Source organism: Helianthus annuus, chromosome 14, assembly GCF_002127325.2.
Source record: "Helianthus annuus cultivar XRQ/B chromosome 14, HanXRQr2.0-SUNRISE, whole genome shotgun sequence".
Lineage (NCBI taxonomy): Eukaryota > Viridiplantae > Streptophyta > Magnoliopsida > Asterales > Asteraceae > Helianthus > Helianthus annuus.
In genome coordinates, this window is record NC_035446.2 from 155,426,800 (window position 1) to 155,443,661 (window position 16,862).

The following is a 16,862-nucleotide window of genomic DNA, read 5'->3' on the forward strand; positions in this document are numbered from 1 at the left end:
TAAAACTGCCTTACTCAAACAAGGGGAAGTTGCTTAATTTATAGTGTAACTGCTCGATTTGCAGGAAGGTTAGCTAAGTGGTGAATTGTATGGCCAAATATGTGTAACGTGTGCATGAAAGCAACAAGTCGAACAGTGCGGATCTACGGGTATCCCCGAGATACCCCACAACTTTATGGTGAATTATTGAAAATATTGGCTTCCTATCAATAACAGTTGTAAGGGGTAAGGGTGGTCATCACTCATCACTCATCACTCACTCACAACTTCCAATCAAGTTCCGCTATGTCATCAAACATTATTGCATCACCCACAACCTTTTTAGTGGAAATGGCCATCACTCACCACCACACACAACAATTTCCCTCACCACCCATACCCCATCACCCATCAAAAATACCACGTGTTTTAAAATTGATGTGGTGTACATTTGAGTGGTGGTGATGGTGTTTGGGAACTCATAACTCGTTATATAATTCCATCACGTGGGATTTGTTTTCCACCCCAGGTCCCCTAATCATTTATAACGTATTGATTGTTTTAAAAGAATCCAAAATAAACGGATATAAATATCGCCTCACACCACACATTTTGGCCCACTATAATTGAATTATTGGACTGCTATTGCTTTTACTATTGGATCACCAGCACTAAAAGTAAACAATGCTAGGAGAGAGGAAAAAGTTGATGGTACTGGATTTGTTATGACATTATTGTGAGGTAAGAGGCCGGTGTACTACTTCGGTTATGTATCCGTAGAATACCCAAAAATGTTTAAAAATGTGTCTTCTATTATTGGCTAGTCATCTAATTAACATTTAACAACACCCACAAACATCCTCATAAACTTTTCCAAATCATTGATTTCATCCCATAAAACATCCTTACAATATCCACGTCATAACTAAAGTCTAGACAAAAAAATATAATTAAAGACCCAACCCACCCCCAACTCATCCGTACCCATTGACCTTTAAATCAAAAACCACTTTGGATTAAACACATTAGGAGCTTGAAATAACCAGATTCCTGATTCGGGAAGCCAAGGCTAAACCCAAAATGCTATTAAGTTTTGATCTAAAGATGAAAATGAAGAAGTTTTGGTATTATGAAAAGAGATAAAATAGATGAGGTTTAAAGTAAAAGAGATGAAGTAGATGAAAACTTGTGGAAATCATTGTGAAACGTAGTAGAATTGGTGTGAAAAGATGAAATCTTAATTAGAAAACACGGGTTTGGAGTAGGGAGTGTTTTGTGCGAAGTGGGTAGCAAGAGTTATGAGGTGAGAATGAGTGCGCTATTTATAGGCGATGTGGAATCAGGGTGAAAAGGGCGTTTCGTTCGAATCAGGCGTGTCTGTGCGAATGGAATGTGTTTTGTGCGAGGCACCCTGAACCAGTCTAGTTCGCACGAATTGGGTTGTCTTGCACGATGTGATTTCCAGTTTGTGTGTAACATGTTTGTGTGATATTTTCGGGTTATCTTAGTTAGTTTAAATATGTTAAGCATGTATGCATGATGTGTAAGCGTTGTGTATGCAATAACGTATGAGATGCGTAGCGAGTACGTATGAAATACTTGAAATGCATATGTAATGCTTGAAATATGTAATTGTAATTGCTTGTAATCGAGTATCCCGAGTATCGAGTTTGCGTGTAACCGTGTAATGTAGTATGCGTTGACATATTGAAACTTGTAATCGTGTGAAATTGCGTAATTGAAATATTGAAATATGCGTATAGAGTGTCATAGTATCACGAGGATCTTAGAGGGGACGGGGCGGTCCGTTATAGACCCCCCATCACGCGTGATGGCCAAGCAGCACACCGCCGCCGCCCCATCTTTAACGCGTAATAACTTTAACGCGTAATGTGTACAACGCGTTGAAAACTTAAAAATTCGACCGTTGCATGATGACCGTTGGGTTTGAACGGTAACTTTAATAAAAAAAAATAATAATAATAATAATCCATTTTTTTTATATATATATCCACATTTTAACCATTTTTTCACACACCAAACTCTATCTTTTAACCAATTTAAACCCACTTCACACATTTTTTATATCTTTCTCAAATGGAATTCCCTACCGATTCGACGTTTCCGATGTCTAGCGATACCGATTCCGAGTCGTCTTCCGACAACGACACACTAAACTATTTTGTGTCGGTGTATAACGAGCTTGATGCCGAGTCGTCCCGCCCAAAGAAGAAGATGGTCGGCCGTGATCGTATACGTGCCAACGAAGTTTTGATGAACGATTATTTTGTGGAAAACCCGCTATACAATTCCGAAACGTTTAGAGATCGTTTTCGTTTACCCAAAGAATTATTTTTAAAGATTGTTGGAGACATCGAGGCAAGCGAGGGATGGTTTCAAGAAGGTTACGATGCGAGGGGCAAACCAAGTTTCACGCCGATTCAAAAATGCACGTCCGCCATTCGCCAACTAGCGACAGGTAACTCACCCGATCAATATGATGAATACCTAGCTATGTCTGAAAGAACTTCACGTGAGTGTTTGCAATTTTTTTGCAATGCGGTCATTAAGTTGTATTATAACGAGTTTTTACGAAAACCGACGAGCCACGACATCTCACGTATTTATGCCGCACACGAGGCTAGATGACATTTTCCCGGGATGCTCGGTAGCATCGATTGTACACATATCGAGTGGAAAAATTGTCCAAGAGAGTTGCGAGGGGCGTATGTGAGGGGAGACATCAAAAGACCAACCATCATACTAGAAGCGGTGGCGTCGAATGATTTATGGATTTGGCATTCGTACTTCGGTGTTCCAGGTTCAAACAACGACATCAATGTGTTGCACACGTCGCCGTTGTTCCAAAGCGTAACGGATGGTACCGCACCTTCCTCTCCTTTCTATGTTAACGGTCGACATTACAGACGATGCTTTTATCTTGTGGATGGTATCTACCCGTCTTGGTCTGTTTTTGTGAAAGCTCCCTCATTTCCCGTCGAGGCTAAAGAAAAGGCGTTCAAAAAATTGCAAGAATCGGCAAGAAAAGATGTTGAGAGGGCGTTTGGTGTTTTAAAGGGTAGATGGGGTATACTACACCGACCGGTTCGTTCGATGACCAAGAAAGCAATACATAGCATAGTGTATGCGTGTATCATATTGCACAATATGTTGATCAAACACGACGGACGTGCAATATCCCCGGATTGGGTACCGGATCCTCCTACACAAGTTCAAGTTCCACAAGATATCAATTTACAATTGCGTAACGAAGAAACTCACCTTCGGTTGAGATACGATTTAATCGAACTAGTAGGTTCTCTAGGTTTGGAGTTTCCGGATTCGGACGAGGAGTAGGTTTTTTTTTTTTTAAATTGTATGTTTCTAGTATGTTAAATTCGAGTAGTAGGTTTTTTTTTTTTTTTTTTTTTTTTTTTTTTACAAATTGTATGTTTCTAGTATGTGAAATTGAAGTAGTATGTTTTAAAATTAATGAAATTTTTAATTTTAGTGTTTTATTGTTAATTTCTAATTTAAAAATAAAAATTAAAAAAATTGGGAGGGAGTGATAGAATTCCATCACTAGTGATTCCATCCCTCCTACATTTCTATCACTTGTGATGGAAATTGGATTGATGACATGGCATTAGTTGATTGGATAGTGGGAGTGATGGAATCCATCACTAGTGATTCCACCCCTAGTCCCCTTAGTATCATAGTATGCGTATTAGAGTATATATTGTATAAAGTATCAAAGTTCCCATCGTGATTTTCAAATAAATTGAGCTCGAGTTTTTTTCTTGGCTCATGAAGTCATGATTAGGAGTGTGAGAAAATCGGTTGAGGAGACCGACAACTAAAAAGGTTAGCCAAGACTGAAATGGGACAGGAGCTGCTACATTCGGTTTGTTTCTAGGGTTACTATCTATATTGTTGTTTTTGGTTTGGTTTGGTTCACTTTGGACCTATGTAGTTTAAATGCTTGAATAAGTTTTCTCCCCTCTCTCCCTTAATGTGTTCATTGTGATTACGAAAACGGTACGAGTACTATTGCAATAATTTATCAATCTATAAGTTTGTCTAACTCGTCCATCTTTTCACATTCACCTTTCGCTTTTTCACTACACTAAATAAAGTGACAATGATATCTTTTGCTAATTCTTATTCTAGATTAGAGATAGCTGAGCTTTCTTCATGAGCTTGGAGTGGCCGAGTGGGTTGTGAAACCACAATAATGTTACACTCATGTCCAACAAAGCACTACAAGGAAAATTAAGGAGCAATAGCGGAGACTCGCTCTAGTAGCTGCTAATAGTGTTGTTTTTCGCCACTAATAGTATTAGCGGCGACCAGTCACCGCTAAAGAATCGGCACTAATACCCCGTCGCTAAAATGCTATTGCTCACTGCTAATGCTACTCGTCGCTAAAGGCTCCTTTCGCCACTGCACTCGTTGCCGCTTCGTCGCGCAGCCCGTATACCTGCCGCCGCTGCATCGCGCAGCCGCTGCACCCGCTTATTTTGTTTTATTTTTATTCAGTAATAATTTCTATGATTAAAGATTTCAAATAAATAAAGGAGCCATTATTATAATTATGATTTATCTCAAGTTCGTATAATACCCACAACATTTGTTTTTAATGAATTTGAAGTTTAGTTAATATATATATCTAGGGATTAGGATCAAATACAAAGGATCCTAATTGTAAGAAGTGTAAGAAGGATTTACAGAGCGACAAGTGTCCAATAACCTAATAAACCCACTACACAAAAAAATCACTACAAAAAAAAATAATAAAAATAACCCCTTAAACATCCACCACCACCAACCCCCCCCCCACATCACCCACCCAATTTTTTTTTTTTTTTTTTTTTTTTTTTTGCCGAGGGGGTGGGGGTTTAGGTTTTTGGGTGGTGGTGGTGGGGGTGGGTATTTAGTTTTTTTAGATTTGTTTTTAGGTTTTTGGGGGGTGGGGGGGAGGGGGTTAGGTTTTTTGGGGGTTTTTTTTGTGAGGTATAGTTTTTTTTTTTTTTTTTTTTTGCCGGGGGGGGGGTTAGTATTTTGGGGGGGGGGGGGGGGTGGGTGTTTAGGTTTTTGGTGGTGATGTAGTGGGTTTAGTTTTAGCTTATTGGACACTTGTCACTTTATAAATCCTTCTTACACTTCTTACAATTAGAAGCCTTTGTAGAATAACTTGATCCATATATCTAGTATTCACAAGAAATGCATCTTAAAAATTAGGAAGATATAAGGGGCAGAGTGTAAATTTGTTGATTTTAATTCGAAGGCAAAACTACTTAGGGCGGAGGGTATAATCGTCGGGGACAAGTAATTGTGGATCTTTACTGACAGGTGCACTTCGAAATGTAGCAGATATGAATGAATATAACCCCAGTGTAGGTAATTACATATCTGCCACCGGGGTTATATTCATTCATATGAATGAATATAACCCAAGTGGTAGATATGTAATTAGCGAGCTCTGGAATTTCAAGGAAAATCGAAGAGCTACACTGGGGTTATATTCATTCATATCAATCACTTCCTTATGTGCACCGCACCATCTTCTAGGAGGTTGTCAAGTGTTCTCGCCTTCGTAGTTGGTGTTTTGCGTATCTTTACATCCGCAACCATTCTGTATAACAAAACACATTCAAATGAGGAACACATTCGAAGCAAACCAAAAATCAATATGAGGAACACATCAATCTGAAAATGATCCGATCAGTTCTTAATATGAGGAACCCAAATCATCGAATCAAACCAAAAATCAATATGATGAACACACAAGAATCAAAACCAAAACACATTGAAAACCTCTGTTTTGATGCATTTTGAACAATATACTCAGTTGATACCCTAAACCTACAAGAATCAAAACCAAAACACATTCAAAACCTCTGTTTTGATGCATTTTGAACAATATACTCAGTTGATACCCTAAACCCTAAACCCACAAGAATCAAAACCAAAACACATTCAAAACCTCTGTTTTGATACCCTAAACCCACAAGAATCAAAACCAAAACACATTCAAAACCTTTGTTTTGATACCCTAAACCCTAAACCCACAAGAATCAAACCGTATAATGAATTTAGTACCGTATTCATTCTGTTATCGGTTATCTAACCCGTATGAAGATAACCCTCTGTTTTGATTCCCGAGACAAAAACCCACAAGAATCAAACAAAACCAATACAAACAATATTTTCACACAAAACATAGTGTCGATTTTACCTTGGATTGTTATCAATGAAGATGAAGATGATGGAACTGATGATGGAAGATGAAGGTGTGAGGAAGATGATGGATTGTTATCGATGAAGATGAAGATGATGGAACTGATGATGGAAGATGAAGGTGTTAGGAGTTGGGAGACGATGGATTGTTATCGATGAAGATGAAGGTGTTGGGAGTTGGGAGATCTTGTTGAGAAGTGTGAGGAAGATGATGGAACTGATCTGCCATTGCTATTAAGTGTAGATGTTAAGGGTCAAGGGCAAAAAGGACTTTTCACACTTGTCAAACGGTCAAACTGACGGAACACTGACGGCAGGGACTCAAACTGTTATAAATTCATAAGCTCAGGGGCTCAAAAAACCAAAAAATGAATTTAGGAGCTCAGGTTGATGTTTGGGACATACCACAATAAACATAATAATTCATTAGATACATAGAAATAGTAGATTTATACAAAAAGCTGCATTAAAATAAAAACATAAAAACAAAATCCAAACCGTTTGAAACTTACAGCTAATTTAACTACATTTACAAACAAAAAAAATTGAGATATTTAAGATCCAAATTAAAAACATAAAAAACAGTTATACGTACTACAAAAATTACGGAGGGGATTAGTGTCAGGCAGCCGTCTCACACTTCCCCATTGGTCTAGTCAAACTACGATTTTGCCCCCATTTAAATTTACAATTTTGTCATTGGTTTTGTTTTTTTTCTCTCGGCAAAATTACGATTTTGCCCTCAGTTTAAATTTACAGTTTTTGCCATCGTGTTTGTTTTTTCCCTGTTAGATTACAATTTTGCCCCTAGTGTAAAATTATAGTCATGCCATTGTTTTATTTATTTATTTATTTTTTTTTTTTTTTTGACAAAACTATGGTAGTATTTTGTTTTTTTTTTTTTTACAAAATTATGGTAGTGTTTTGTTTTAATTAGTTGAGTCGATATAATTTTTATTCGTGTCAGGCGGCTCGATGTATGGTAGTGTTTCCATCGTTTTAGTTTTTTTAGCAAAAGTATGGTAGTGTTTTGTTTTAATTGGTTGGCTCGATGTAATTTTTTTAGATCGTGTTATGAGTAGTATGTACAAGTAACCGAAACACAGACGTACATGTCATTAGAGAGAAATATTCGGCTTAGTGCCCCGCAACATAGGCGGGCCAAAAACTAGTTAGTCACATGAACCTACCACATTGCTTCCTCTCCGTCATCACTTATGTCCAAGACGAAGCCACTACAATTGCTTTTGCGTCTTGTGCATCTCTCGTTACAACTCCAAATCTCGTATTCGTGACCTGAGTCGTTTGATCTCTTGTGTTTCTCGTTGTCAGAAGTCCTTTGATCTGAAGTTCCCATGGATCACGGTTTCCAATCTTATTCCCTCTTTCAACGAATATATACGATCACGGTTAACCTGAGTGATAGAATCATGTTGATCACGGTCAATATCATAGGAAACTATAATAAAAAGGAAACAATTTCAAAATGCTAAAACCAAAATATAAATAAAGATAACATTTTAATCTCCTTCGAATAAAAACCACTTTCCAACCAACTCTAACGGGTCACCATCGGGTGTTGGTTCGGGTTCAATTAAACCGATGCTCCTACATCGAAGTCTATAATCAAAGGCTTAACTACTTCCATATTAATCGTAGAGCATAGCTACTCGCCTACTCCTATATTGATTGTACTATGTGGAAGTCCACGTAACTTTCATCGTATTTGGACCATGCGTGGAACCAGTGGCGGAACTAGAAGAAATATCCAGGGGTATCCCAATTTTTTTTTATCTAGACCCATTCCTAAGAATTCGATGGCCCCTAAAGGGGTCTGTGCGGCTAATAAAATTGGTCCCTTAGATTATATATATATAGGCTTCGGTTCAATTAAGAACCACCACGAGTTGTGAGAATCATGAGAAATCCTACTTCTCGTGTGAGTTGGGTCACAATTTTTTTTGCACAAACGTATATGAAAATATTAAAAACACATCTGTAAAAGCAAAAAAAAAAAAAAAAAAAAAAACAGAACAAAAAAATTGTCGAGTTAGTAGTAACGTCGTCTAATGTAAGTTTTGTTTATGCCTAATGTAAATTTTGTTACGGCGATGAAATTTTTTTTACACCTAATGTAAATTTCGTATGCAACATTTTTTTTGTTGGAACAAGTGATTTTTTTAAGATTTTTGAGAAATTTTTTTTTGTCAAAAAACCTTTTGGAAAGCTTAGTTCTAATGGTTCTCACAACTTAAATTTTACCCTTTCCCTAGGTTATAGATCTGTGTATTAAACGAGTTGAATAAAAATATTAAATAGTTAGTAATAATATTTATAAATTATAATATGATGTTTTAAGATAAGATATAGTTAAAATTATGTATTATTTAGGTATAAATACGTCTGTATAGTAAAACTATTAAAAAAACAAAAGTATTAATGAACATGTAAAATAATAAATAAACAACAACAAAAAAGTAGTTTACAATCAACTAAATAAACTAAATGATATTAACTTCTCATCTTTGCAGAATATGCCTTTTCATTCCCAATGCATATTATTTTATTATTATATTATATTATATTAATAATAAAACTTCATCTTCTTCTTCAAGATGCCGCCTGCAAGTCCCGTACTGGAAGTTTTCATTTCCGTCAGATCTAAAATTTCATTTCTTTTTTTTTTTCATTTATACTCAGGGGTATCCTGCACATTTGCTTAGGGGTATCCCAGATAAATAAAACGGATAATAAAAGAAAAATTGCACCTCGCGAAGAAAGTTGAGGGGTATCCCGGGCAACCCCTTACCACCCTATAGATCCGCCCCTGCGTGGAACACAAAGCCTTAAATGTGTGAACACGCGTGAAGTACGCAGGTCATGAGGCGGTGGTGTGGGATATTCGACGAAGACAACAAAAAGTTGATATTTTTCGATTTTTTTAATCAATATTTAAGTTAGCACCTCATTTGATTTTTCGGTAATTACTTTATACTCGTTAACTTTTTTAAAAAACTAGTATTCTTGCCGTCGCGTTGCGGCGTGTTAAAACAAATAGAACATGTACACAACGGAGGCTTTAACATCCGAAAAATGCAAAGCTTAATCTACAAGGGATAGCAGCAGCCCATTAAGTCAAGTCTGGCAGAGGTCCTGTGAGGGAAGGATAATTTTCGCCATGGCTTTTTGGCATCTTTTTCTAATTCACCTGCCGTCTGCCAGATTGAAATATGCAAGCATCAATTAGTAACAGTTTTTTTCTTTCATGTGCAAGTGAAATAACAAAAAACCCATCAACCATTCCCTAATCTAGATTCCAAAAACACATCTTTAACACCAATATATTATAACAATCAAGTGAACCCAGATGATGATTACCTGCATATTTATTTCAACAGCAACTGAACCCACCTTTAATCTCTTTCATTGAACCCAGATGATTGCCTGCCACATCAACAAAGAATATGCATTTTTGTTCAATGAAGATGACTCATCATATAAAACTGATCATTTAACTCGTTCAACGAAGATGACCCGTTTAATAGTTTTTGGTTATGTGTGTATAATCTAAAACTTATCACGCCTTTTCTTATTACCATTACCCTTACATACCACAAGTCCCCAACAACATTTTTGTAAGTAACATCAAAAATTTGAACCTTGGGTGTTGAAAACTAAATATATTATGTAGTGGTAGTTGCTGAATAAAAAAGTAAGGAACTTACAAATGAGATCATAACAAATTGTATTCCAAAAGAAAATAGACAACGACAAATGACAAAACTGCATAATTCCAGTATTTTGAAGCTCCTGATCGATGAGCCAGTATTCATGCATATCCCAGTTTGTCCTCTCACTTTTTGGGGCACAACCGCTATCATACACTAAACTTTTCTTCTTCCCAACCTATCGAGACCTATGGTGAACCACTCAATCCTTTCCAGTAGTCTTCCAATACCTCCATTCCCATACTTCTTGTCAAGGACACTAAAAAATACCATTCCAAACCTCTGCTCTTTTGACTTAGACAAACCTAAAACAACCAAAGATGACACACTATAGCATAACTCATTCACAAATCACATGTTCTCATATATCATGATCTATATGTATCACAATTAACAATCAGATAGTCAATTTCATAACAACATGATCCTTAAACTATAGAATCCATAACAACATTGATCATTGATCATAACACTTACAAGGAGCGTTGTAGCTTTATTCGTCACCGTCGGAATTGATTTAAGTACGTCATAAGCTTCCTAATCCATACTCATTTCCATAGTAAAGCACTTTGACAATACCTCTGTTGTTAAAAGCGATCGCCCAGTGCGCCTAGGCGATCTGGGCGAGCAAGGCGACCTTGGACCGCTTTTGTCTCCTAGATAAAAAAGCAACGTTCTTTTTTTTTTTTTTTTTTAAAAAAAACCCTATCTTTAAAAACAAACTAGATTTTATTTACAGCTAATTTTAAATATTTTAGAATCATATCTCATCAAATATGTATATATTTTTTAAAGATATTTTAAATTTCAAAAACTTAAGAGATATATTATCTTAATATAATAGATAACTCGTATACACAGCCACAGCATTCACAGTTCTGTTTTTTCTGGCGGTAAAAAAATACTACAGGTATGTGATTCTGTTAAAGAATTATTTATTCTTTCATCATTCAGTTACATATTGATCCATGGGAACTATGCTACAGGCGATGGTCTTGAATTTTATCTACTTTTGGAATCTGAACTTTATTGTTTTCAAGTCTTAACAGTTTTGGTTTTGGGATATTTTGGTGATTCGTAATAATGTGGGTTTTATTTTAAGGTTTATGATATTTGAAAACTTTTGGAATTTGAGGATTTGGCCTTTTTTCGGTTCATAACTTTGTTTTTTAATGTTTTTATTTGATTGCGCTTTTTTTTTCCTCAGTCCCTCGCTTTTTTTGCGCTTCTCGCCTAGGCGAGAAGCGACCCCTATGCCACACATGGCTTGTTGTCGGGTACTTGACGCATGCCTAAAAAGAAAATCCACATAATGGTTAATTTTCAAACCAATGATTTTATAATATGAAACGAAAATAAAAAAACGACATAGCAAAACTAAAATATGTACTAAGGCGCTAGTGGAAGAAGAATACACCCTTGGTTTTAAAAAGCGCGCCTGAGGCGCAGCTTAAGGGGCTTTTTCGCTCAGCGCCTTGTGCAATTATAAGAAGCTCCCAAAAGGCGAATATTTTAGGGGTTTTTTTGGGGGGCTTTTTAGCCTAAGGCGTGCGCCTCATGTATCTGTGGCATTTTACTGCAGAAAAATGTTGTACCCTAGGTCTTTTGACTTGTACATGCAAGTAAAATAGTATAAAAGCCTTATTTGTAGCTTTATTTTGGTTAAAGGAAGCTAAAAACCTATGGGATATATAAAAAATTTATATAAACACCTTACGCCTCGGGTACGAAAAGCCCACCGCTTTTGCGCTTTGCGCCTCAATTTTAGACCTAGTCGCTTTTGTAGCGCCTATTGTTTTTTAAACCAAGAATACACCTTTACGGCCAACGAAAATACATAGGGTTCTTAATTAGCTCAACTCAACTATAAATGAACCACCGAATCACCATAAACTACAATTGAACAAAACTTATAACAAATCAAAACATGCAAGATGTCACTACATCACCAATTCGATATAACCCAATGAAACAAAGCAGCTAATTCTGCTAAATTACTACGAAAACACTAAATAACAACTTAGCAACAAAGAAATCAAACAGATATTACCAGAAAAGTGTAAAACAGAAGCTACCTCCCTCCATTCAGATCAAATGAGCCCTAATCTCCAATAGTCTTCCAATACACCATCTACCGCCGATGTTTCCCTTCGCCGACACAACCGTTGTCGACACCACCATCATACATTTTGTACAGGGTTTGAAAAAGAGAGAATGTAATCAAATTGAAAAGTAATTTATGTGTTATCGAAACAACAACTTTGGTTGTGAGAACAACACCGCCGCCGCTTGATGGCCCAATAACATCACCACCGTCCTCTCTGCGTCAATCCCTAGCACCGCCGCCGTCACTCCTCTACAACTGTAGTTTAACAAAAAGTGAGGTTGCGTCGCCGGAATAGTCGTCGGTGGAAGGTGGCGCCGGAACCACTGGCGTCGCTCGTCTCTCTTTCTCGCACGCTCTCTCTCTTCTCTGCAAATAGACCTCTTCACATGTGTTTGTTGCTTAAGACCATGTGGTCCAATAACCTAGTCTCAGCACATGCCAAACACTGTGAAATACCAAAAGTAACCTTTTACTGTTCAAAGCTTTAGTTTATTAAGAACATAGGATATGGTGGGACGGGGGTTGGGGCTTAGGTTGGGTATTGGATGACATGTGGAACGGGGTGGCAGACTTGCTAAACCCACAAGAACACACGGTATGGTGGGCGGGGGTTTGGTGGGCGTGGGTTTGGTGGGCTTGTGGGCTAACCGGCTGGGCTGACCCAATAACACAAATTTAATTTTTTTAATAATTTTAAATAAAGAAAATTACAAAAAAAGAAGATTACAAAAAAAAATTCCTAACTTTTATATTTGTTTTTTATCTCTTCTCTCAACGCCAAGACTATTTCTAACTCGTCACCCTGTAGGTGATCAATCGGCTGGGATAGAATTTTCAAATCATCACGTCTTTGTTTCAGGGCATCTCTAGCTTCTTTGCTCCTTCGTATTTCGGCCCTTTGTTATTGGAATACGTTGAATGTATCCAACTTGCATGAAATGTCATCCAACTGGTTGCTGTATATTCCCCTACGCGAGCCAGAACTCCCGGCTGAAGGCGACGCCGTTTGTTTTTTAGCACGCCTTCTTGAGGCATTTTTTCCATGCTCAGGCCGGTTTGGGCTTGACGAATCATCCAAAAGGTTCTCAAACTCTTGATCTCGTGCATCAGATTGGGCTTGGGATGAGGCTCTTGACCTTTTGGAGGACGAGTTAGTTTCGCTACCAATGGGGATAGTCGCCCACTTTGGATGAAATTTACAAATCTCCCAACAATGCATGAAACGGAAGTCGGTCTTCACATTTGATTTGTATCCGACCAGTGCATTTGTCAAAATGTCGGCTTCGGTTTCACCACTTTTAGGGTTTTGCTTTGCTTTATTTAAACACCCACTAAATTTTGTAAGTTGGGTGCTTATTTCGGTCCACTTTGAGGATAAGCTATCGTTTTCACGATAAGTCTCCCTATCCATTTCTTCGTGGAATTTCCTACTAACGCATTCCCACAAGGCGGTTTGATGTTGCGAATTTCCTATTTTAATAAAAAAAATATTAATATATTACAAACTCATATAAAAAATAACCATTCCATTAATACAAACTAAGGTTAATAATACCTAAAGTTGAATGTTGAGATTGTTCACACCAAGCCCTCGCCAATTCAAGTTCTTCAGCGTAGCTCCATTTTTGTTGTTTTCGTTTGGCGGTTTCAACTACTTTATCCTCCTCGGTTTTTTTCTTATGACTTCTTTTTTTTATGGGTTTCGATGCGGAAGGACCCTCCTTGGGTGGTTGAGTTTCGGGAACGGACTCGTTTAGTGAAAGGTCGATGGAGGTTAGTGAAAGGTCGATGGCGATTGTGAAAACGGGGTAGGTATTGAATCTTCGGTTTGTGGGAAGTTAGTATATATACGATTCCCGATATACGATGCATAACTTGCTAATTCGGGCGTAGGAGAGTGTATGAAAAACGGACGATCTATTGGACGAGTGGGTGGTGGGCTAGGATTATTTTCTTGGAATCCATACGGGTTGCTCGGGTCAAAAGGACAGTTGTAAGGATACATTTTTTCGTTTTGTAGAAGGAGAATTGAAAATGTATAGAAGATGTGGTTGAATGTGGTAAAAATGGAAGTAAAATGTGATTTTTTATAGTGAAAAAATGGAAGAATTTTTTTTTTAATTATAGCCGTTGGCCAACAGCTAGCCCAACGGCTCTTTTCTTTGGGCCATTCACAAACCGCCATGTCACCTTGCTCCCCCGCCCCACGCCCGGCTTGAAACCCAAGCCCCAAGGGGCCACGCCAAAACTCCCGCCCACCCGAGGTAGTGACTTGGGCGTTTTACCCCAACCCACGCCCAAACTCCCGCCCCATACCCCACGGCCTAATATAAAGGAGAATAATATATGTTTAGGTCTCGTAATAGCTTAACCACATGCTTTGATCGGTAACTTTGGTGGAACATATTTACACACTTCGACTACCCAACGATGATAAGGACTATATATTTTTGTATTTTATGTTTGCGTTATTATAAATGTAAAAACAATGACTTCAACTAGCCATAGACGAAATCGTGCACCTTGTGAGTACAATAAAAACAATTTCCTATTTTTTAGAGTAAAGTACATGGATGGTCCTTGTGGTTAACCAAAATTTTAGATTTTGTCCATGCCTTTTTAAAAGTAAACGGATGGTCCCTATAGTTTGCACTTTATAATACATTTAGTCCTCAGCTAACAAATCTAAAGGTTTCAGCAGGTCCAAGTCAAGGACTAAATACGTTACAAAATGTAAACCACATGTACCATCCATGTACTTTTAGCAAAAGTTTGATACTAAATGTGTTGCAAAATGCAAACCATAGAAACCATCCATATACCTTTGAAAAACTATGGACCAATTAATCACAGTAACCACCCGTCTACTTTATTTTTTTTAATTACATATTTGCATGAAATACAGTTTTTAATATGTGATGTGTGATTATGTGACAATGATTTCCACTACCATGTGAGGGGTGTTAAAATTGATGAGACATTGAAGTGGCAGTTTTTCAGGTGTGATATGTGAAAGGCGCACCCGATAGCCTAACATGCATGACCACTTTTAGAGGACATTAATGGAGAATACTTAGTAAAATGGTGTTTTGGAAATTATTTACTAGTAAGTAAACTTGTATTTTATAAATCTCTGCATAAAAGGGTCAGGACAAACGGAAAGGAATGCAATTGCCTTTGAAAAGATATCATACCACAATCATGTTTATCATTATAAACCAGGATTTAAAGGGTCCCTTTAATTCAAAAGGTATAATCATTGCCCTCCTAGTTATATTCTGTTGTGTTTTGTCATGATAAAAAGAATTTCACCCAGAACTTATTTAATTGATTTCACCTTTGTCAAGCCTCCAACCTCTCAAAAGTAATTATTTATTAAAATTAGTTATAATAATAATAACAATAATAATAATAATAATAATAATAATAATAATAATGTGTATTTGGATATTTTAGTACGGATTCTTTTTTGAAAAATAAACTTTTTTGTACAACTTTAAAAAAGCTTTTGCAACTACTGCTTAGGCAATGTGTAGTGGGGCGCGAGAAGGGGCCATAGCGCCATTATGGCGCCGCGAACAGCGCCCCCCCCCCCCCCCGGGCGCCATGTTTGAAATTTTTTGGCCAGCGCGAACATTATAGCGGCGTGATGAACAATTGTTTTAATTTTTTTGACCGTTACAAACGGTCGAATTTAATAAAAAAAAAATTCAATTTCTTTTTAAACTTTCCTTTAAAATCATTCTCATCTCATTATTTTTTTACCATACACATTCAAACATTCTCATCTCTCTCAATATTTTATACAATTCTTAAATATTTTATACAATGAATCCATTCAACCGGGGCTTCATTCCTCCCCGATCTAGTGCGGACCCAAACCAAAGTGGCAATCCTACTCGTCCCGTGCAGTGGCGAATCCAAGATTTTTTTCCACCAGGTTCTTTTTGGTATATTTTCACTAATTCTCACTATTTTTTTTAAATCATACAAAATTTCCACTGTTTTTTTCATTTTTTTCCAAACCGAGGAGGTTCCCGGGAACCCCCAAAACACCCCTGGATCCGCCACTGGTCCCGTGGCACCGGTTCCCACTAGACCCAACCCTTTCGGCTCCGGTTTTCTCGATTACAATCAACAAAGTCCCGGGTTCATGAATCTTTTGAACCAACCGCTATCATGGGACCCTAATCTCTACGGGTGGAACCCAAGTCAAAACATGGATGGGATGGGGTCGTCTCAAGCGTTTGGGTCGGCTCAAGCGTTCGGCTCCCCACTAGACGAACCCGATGTTGTTCCGGAGACGCAACCCGAGGTACCGGATACGCAACCGGAGACGCAAAAAGGAAAAGAAAAAGCAAAACGGGCACATAAAAAGAAAGTGGAAACCAATACCCGAACGAAAAAAAAATGTGCAAACGTGGGAGCCCGAAGAGGAGTATGCGTTAACCCGCGCTTTCATCGATGTTTCGGAGGACCCGGTCATAGGTATGTTTATTTTTTTTCTGTTTTTATATTTTTTTCTGTTTTTTTTTATTTTCGGTTTTTTATTTTCTGTTTTTAATTTTTTTTTTCTGTTTTCTTTTTATTTTCAGGTTTTTATTTATTTTCTGTTTTATTATTTTCTGTTTTATTATTTTCTGTTTTTTAATTACTTTCTGTTTTTTATTTTTTTTTTTCTGTTTTTTATTATTTTCAGTTTTTATTTTTTAAATTTTGAACTAACATTTTATATTGTTTTGTTTGTAGCAAACAATCAAAGTAAAACCGTATTTTGAAACCGAATAAGAGAACTCTTTTTCGAGCTC

The 16,862-nt window shown here is 37.2% G+C and overlaps 1 long non-coding RNA gene across 5 annotated transcripts; it reads right to left on the minus strand.

Moving 5' to 3' along the window:
* Nucleotides 1-8,895: 8,895 nt before the first annotated feature.
* On the minus strand, nt 8,896-12,453 carry LOC110904488. 5 transcript variants are annotated; one of them, XR_002572553.2, is made up of 5 exons: nt 12,023-12,453; nt 10,425-11,239; nt 9,945-10,252; nt 9,598-9,663; nt 8,896-9,434 (listed from the first exon to the last, which is right to left on the minus strand). It is a non-coding gene; the product is annotated as an uncharacterized LOC110904488 (long non-coding RNA). The 5 variants fall into 5 exon arrangements; XR_002572551.2 differs by having other exon boundaries at nt 11,998-12,453; XR_004879695.1 differs by having other exon boundaries at nt 10,425-10,603; nt 12,023-12,452.
* Nucleotides 12,454-16,862: the final 4,409 nt, after the last annotated feature.